We start from the raw sequence: 7092 nt of genomic DNA, 5'->3' as shown, positions 1-7092 counted from the left end.
TATCAACATCCTTCGCCCATATCACCGAGTCTAACTTACGGGGCTCAACCATAAGCATCTAAGGCTCCCGAAAGTCGACGATAATGGTCCCGAACTTCCTCGGGCTCGTGTTGTGGCCTAAATCACCATGAAACGGCTCTAAAAAGACCAATTTCTCACTAATCAAACCTGAAACTCAAGGCACACTCAATAACACATATTAGTACTAAAAACAGCTCCTAAGAGCTCATTTGATGTATAAAAGTACTAAGGGACGGGGATAAAACTCTATATAAAACACACATATCAAGCTCCCTGTTAAAAATAAGACCAGTAATCATTGTGACGCAGCAACCAGCCGGCCTGCCTCTGCGAGGTCCCTATAATACTTGTTAAATGATCTCTATCAGAATATTGCGGATGAATGGCAAGAGGGGTTTCAGCACGTCCTCCAAGAAGAAATCACCAGATCCTTCAGCAAAGCCAACCCTGAGCAGGACAACGGCAGAGTGGTGGAACCATTAGCAGATGATCTTGATCCACCCCGGAAGGGACAACGCCCGGAGAAGGAAAGTCAGCATGTAAGAGAAGAGCGTCCAGGAAGGCGGACGAGTCTATCTTCAAGACACACGACTTGTGAATCTCAGGATTATCACTCCCCCGGGATTTCTAGAAGGCGGCATGAGAACATCACCCGGGAAAAAAGTGGTCGAGGCACTGAAGTGAAAAGGAAACGAAGGAAGCCGTCAGCAAGAAAATCCTTTATATTCAACACGGCTCTTGAAGATATTCTCTAGACTGAGGGACGGAATCTGGGAATAGAGCAGCGGTCCCCCCGACGCCCGGCTGCCTCGAAACAAAAGGCCCCGTTCTGCGCTTTTCACAAAGAAGAGGGGCACGACACTCAAAACTGTCGGATGTTGAGAAAGATATTGAATGACTACGCGGCTAAAGGACACTTACGTCAGTACGTCCGTTTGACGGATGCAAGCGAAGAGTCGAGTCTCCCCACCAATAGAAACAGTTATTCAGACGAAGGATTCGTTGCAGTGATATCAGGAGGGATAGCGGTAGGAGAACCATGTAAAGAAGGACGGCAATCAGGTTCATCTTATCTCTGTCCCGCGCAAATGGATTTACCTCCTGTGGAAATTTCCAAAGACGATTACTCAAAGGCGGCAGCACCATATGATGATGATCCTTTGGTCCTAGAGATTAAGGTGGCTAATCTCAGAGTGAAAAAAGTACTGGTAGACACGGGGAGCTCGTCCGACATAATCAGCCTGCAATGCCTGCAAAAAGTGAAGCATGATGCCAGAGCAATAGAGAAAGTATTCAGGCCCTTAGTAGGATTTGGAGGAAGTATCATCCGCCCAATTGACTCCATCTTGCTCCCAGTCTCCATTGGCACCCCTTCAATGACCAAGGAAGGTGTCATCCGATTTACGATTGTAGCAAGCCTCACCGCGTTCACTATCATACTCGGCCGTCCAGCACTCAATGACCTAAAAGCTGCGATTCTTCCCCATTTACTACTAGTTAAATTCGTAGGAAGCAATGGACGCATCGGATCCCTCTATGGAAACCAACAGCTGGCCAGAGATTGTTACTTATCAACGCTGGAACCGCCAGCATGGGGAGCCACTCCAAAGAAAAACAAACAGTTGAAACCACTGACAAGCCAGCGTAAACTCAAAGAGACACCTATGGCACATAATGCGGACAGACGTCCTGAGCCAGTGGGAGCGCACTATGATATAGTTCTAGACCTAGCGGACCCGTCTCGAACAGTTCCCATTGGAATCCCTCCTGACGACCCCATGGCAGCGGCACTGGTACAACTGCTACGAGAATACAAAGAGATATTCGCCTTCACGGTAGAGGAGATGCCAGGCATTGATCCGGCGGTAGCCGTGCACAAACTGAATGTAGATAGCGCTATAAAACCAGTACGACAGAAGAAAAGGAATCATGGAGGCAAGAAATTTAGCCGTCGCCGCTGAAGTACAGAAGTTAATGGACGCAGGCTTCATACGTCCATGTCAGTATCCAGACTGGGTAGCCAATGTAGTACTGGTACCTAAGCCCAATGGGACGTGGAGGATGTGTGTCGACTATACCGATTTAAATAAAGCCTGCCCCAAGGAAAGTTTTCCATTGCCAAAGATAGATCGACTCGTCGACTCAACGGCAGGACACGCCATGATGAGCTTCATGGATGCTTACTCCGGATTTCATCAGATCCCTTTATGGCCCGAAGACCAGGAGAAGACGTCATTTGTCACAGAGCAAGGTCTGTACTGCTACAAAGTAATGCCATTCGACCTAAAAAATGCCCCAGCCACCTTTCAACGATTGGTGAACACCGTTTTTACAAAATAGCTGGGGAGGAATATAGAAGCCTATATTGATGATATGATTGTAAAAAGCAAACAAAAGATGGATCACCTCGGCGATTTGCGAGAGACCTTTAAGACCCTTAGAGCTTACCAAATGAGACTCAATCCAAATAAATGCATTTTCGGAGTCTCTTCTGGCAAGTTCCTTAGCTTTTTGATTGATGAAAGGGGCATTGAGGCCAATCCTGACAAGGTGCAGGCTGTCATCACTATGACGCCGCCAAAGACGGTTAAAGATGTGCAACGCCTGACTGGTTGCCTTGCCGCCTTGGGACGATTTTTGTCTAGAGCTGGAGATAAGTGTCATTACTTTTTCAGTACTATCAAAAAGGGGACCCAGTTTGAATGGACGCCACAGGCAGAGGCCGCCTTCCTCCGTTTGAAAGAGCATCTGCACACTCTGTCGCGGCTAGTCAGCCCTCTCTCGGGGGAGGTTCTATGCCTCTACCTTGCCATCTCAGACTACACTCTAAGAGCCGTCTTACTTATAGAGAGGGATGGGATTCAACTACCTGTCTATTTCGTCAGCCACATGTTGCAGAATGCAGAGCTTAAGTATCCAACTGTTGAAAAATTCGGCTTCGCTCTGTTCTTGGCTAGCAAGAAGCTTCGGCCTTACTTCCTGGCCCATCGGTTGATAGTGTACACAGATCGACCTTTGAAACGGCCATTTACCAACCTGGAAGCGTCCGGGAGAATGCTCAACTAGGCAATTGAGCTTAATGCATTTGATATTTCGTATGAGCCGCGGAAGGCCATAAAGGGACAGGCTTTTGCTGACTTTATTGAAGAAATGACTAGGCCACTCTACTTGAAAAATGAAAAGACTCAGTGGGTAGTCCACGTGGATGGCTCTGCCACCCAAAATGGGTGTGGAGCCGGTATTATCTGTGAATCACCAGAAGGGGATGTCTATGAATATGCAATGCGTTTCAACTTTCAGGCGTCAAACAATGAAGCTGAATATGAAGCCTTGATATGCGGAATCCAAATGAGAAAAGCAGCAGGGGCAGCAAAGGTCCTGGTTTTATCCGACTCACAGTTAATTGTCAGTCAAGTAAAAGGAGAATATGAAGCCAAGGATGACGCCATGATAAAATATTTGGAAAAAGTCCACCAAGAAGCTCAGCAGCTGACTAGCTTTGAAATACAACACATACCACGGTCTGAAAACAGCAAGGCGGATGCCTTATCCAAGTTGGCAAGCTCAACATCCTGCGACACACCACGTCATGTATTTTTGGAGGTAAAACAGTCCAAGAGCATTGACGTCTTGAGGACAGACATCTTAGACCGAACGGCCACCTGGATGGATGATATTGTCAATTTCAAAATGAATGGGGTGCTCCCTGAAGACCCCAAGCAGGCAGAAAGATTACAAAAGAAATGCACCTGGTTCGAGATATGGAACGGGACTCTATACAAAAAGGCTTTCTCACGGCCTCTTCTTCGCTGCGTAACCCCAGAGAAGGGGCATGAAGTACTGGAAGATCTCCATCATGGATTATGCAGCTCGCACATAGGGGGGAGGGCCTTGGCAGAAAAAGCTCTAAGAACTGGATATTATTGGCCCACTCTCAAAGAAGACGCTCTAGACTTGGTTAAGCGGTGTGATAAATGTCAACGGTTTGCTCATCTAATTCGACGACCGACTCAGAAACTAACACCAATCACCAGTCCAATACCATTTGCCAAATGGGGGATGGACCTATTAGGTCCTTATATGACGGCACCAGGGGGACTACGCTATGTGATAGTTGTTGTCGACTACTTCACCGAATGGGTAGAAGCTGAAGCCTTGAAAAACACCAAGGCACAAGACGTGAGAGCCTTCATCTGGAAAAACATCATTACAAGATTTGGCGTGCCTCAGTCCATTGTCTTCGACAATGGGCTACAATTCAAGACACCCAAATTGGAGAGCTTGTTGGCTGACCATGGCATCACGGCATGTTTTGCATCAGTAGGCCGCCCCCAAGCAAACGGACAGGTAGAAGCATTCAACAAAATCATCTCTGAAGGGATGAAAAAGAAACTTGATGAAGCAAAAGGGTTGTGGGCCGACGAGTTACCCAATGTCTTATGGTCTATACGGACCACGGCGAAAAACTCCACAGGAGAAACACCATTCTTATTAGCCTATGGAGCTGAGGCCATCCTACCAATTGAAATGTGTGAACCAACTCTGCGCGCCATGTTATTTAATGAAGACGCCAACTGGGAAATGATGAAAGCGGCCTTGGATTTCTTGCCAGAAACCAGAGGGAACGCGGCGCTACGCCAACAGCTATACAAACTCCGAATGACTAGAGAGTACAACAAAAGAGTCTCTAGAATAATCTTAAAGGTTGGAGATTTTGTGCTAAGGAAGATGGAGGCCGTTGGACGTGCTAATGAACAAGGGAAGCTCACCCCTACCTGGGAAGGTCCATACAAAATCTATGAAGAAGTTCGGGACGGAACCTACCGAATCCAAGATATGCAGGGGCGTCCAATTTTACGAACTTGGAATGCGGATAACCTGAAGAAATACTTTTTTCTAGGAAATTGGCAGTTATCTTGATTAATGAATGAATTCTTTGTAAGAATGAAGACGTCCATACTATAGACGCACCATGTAGCACGGCTTATTGAAATTTAAATGAAAAATCTCTCTGCAAGCCGGCCTTGCCAGAGAATCTTTACTTATGCCAAATACGTTAACCAATCCTTCAAAGAGGCACAGACTATAAAATTCTCTTAAAGACTAGTCGTTTAAAGGCCTAAGAAGTGGCCCAGATTAGCACCCTCACTAGGCTGATCCCCTAGAACACAGGGGAAACACATTTTTCAAACAGCTATATGAAGTAGCTAAAGACCTCGGCAATAAAGACCAAGGCAAATAATCGCCGTACCCATTTAGGTACGTCAACTATAAAAGTTGAGCTAATCAACATCATACATAATAAACGGGAACGGCCAATAAAATAAAACAAAGAACAGAAACGTTTAAAAGAAGCCTTATCATTCAAATAAGCCAGTCATAATTACAAAATTATGCACATAAGGCCGTCAAGCAAGACATCGCAAAAACAAGACATAATACAAATCCCCTAGATTGCCTCATTCGTCATCATCACCGGGAACGAATTCAGGAGGAGGACGTCCTTCCTTCAGGGCCTTCTCCACCTCCACCTAATAATCAATGAACTTCTCGAACCAGCTAAAGGGGCGCATACTGCCAAATTCTGCATTCCAGGCGAGCTCAATTCCCCCTCGAATTGACCTCTCACCTAGCACGGCAGACTGGCTACGCACCTCCTTGGACGTAGCCACTTCTTTGCGAGCTTCCTCCAATTGTGTCTTCAACTCCTTAAACTTAGTGTCAAGGCGAGAAAACTCAGCCTCTTTCTCCTTAGTCTTCTCAGATAGATCCTTAATCTGAGAGAAGTTCTGATCAATCTGTTCAAGGCGTTGCTTATTTTCAGCACGTTGAGAGGTCAGGGACTTGGTCACCGCGTCGATCTCCTCCCTCATGTTGAGACGAAGCTCCTCCAGTTCAGCAAAATGCTGATCGCCGCACTGGCTAGCAAGAAGGCGGTGTCTAGCCTCTTCATGCACCAGAGAAGTGCGCCACGTACTTCTTCAGCGAGTCCAGCAGAATAAACATCTGCATAAACAGCAAAAGTAATTATCAAAAATAAAATGTTTCCCTAAGAGACAAGGATAATAAAACTTACATCCAGCACAGAGGACTACATGGCGGCAAGTTGAGTCTCGGCCGCCTCAGGAAGAGTCTCGGCATACTTCGGAGGAATAGCATTGCGCATCAGACTCATTATTTGTCTGCGGTCCTGAGAAGTAAACCGCCCTGAAGAAGGGATCTGATCCAATTCAGCATCAATGGCTTTTTGAGGGTCGGGTATATCTATTGGAAAAACAACTGCCTTAGAATCCCTGGGAGAGACTATAGAACTGCCAGACGAGGAACGGCAAGTGGTTACGATGTTGGAGTAAAACTTGCCACCAGAAATCCTAGCCCTCTCCGCCGTCCTCAGAGGAATGTTCCGGCGGACGTCTTCCGGAATTCCCCCAATTGGATCAACCGCCGCCTTAGCTCTTTGAGAGCTAGGAGAAGCAAACTCCCCAGCATTGGGCGTATCTTGAGCAAACACCCTTTGACGCGCAGGAGACGCCTTTGACGCCTTCGAGGCTGTTGGCTTGAAGACAGGTTTCCCCCTGCCACCAGCCTTACGCTTAGAAGGAAGTGCCGCGGTCGAGGCAGCCTTCCTCGAACCCTGAAGAGACAAAGCCACGTCAGTTGCAAAAATTGAAGGAAATCACATACTCTGGAAGGCTTGAGCAATACCTTTTTTTCCTCTGTGGGAGGGATAGGTTGTTGAACAGCTTGCTCCGGAACAGCCTGCTCAACCGTCTTCTGACGTTGTAAGGCCTCAAAGGTGTTGGCGTCAAGCACCTCTGCCAGCCAGGTTGGCATATCTACTCGGCCCTTGGCTGCATCATCCAGCTTCTCCATGGCCTTGTCTGAAAAACAAGGAAGACGTCAGTAAAAAAACGAAGCATTAATAAACAAGGAAAGGTCTGGGGTACAAAACATTACCTCTCGGCATATACGGACACAAGCCCACAGCCGAGAGGAAACGGGATCGTCCAACTGATCCAAATGAGGCAACCACCCCTCAGGTATATAAGCCGTCTTGGTCCCAACTATGAG

The sequence above is a fragment of the Spinacia oleracea genome, chromosome 3 (assembly GCF_020520425.1).
Source record: "Spinacia oleracea cultivar Varoflay chromosome 3, BTI_SOV_V1, whole genome shotgun sequence".
NCBI classification, from domain to species: domain Eukaryota; kingdom Viridiplantae; phylum Streptophyta; class Magnoliopsida; order Caryophyllales; family Amaranthaceae; genus Spinacia; species Spinacia oleracea.
Note: the sequence above shows the minus strand (reverse complement) of the source record.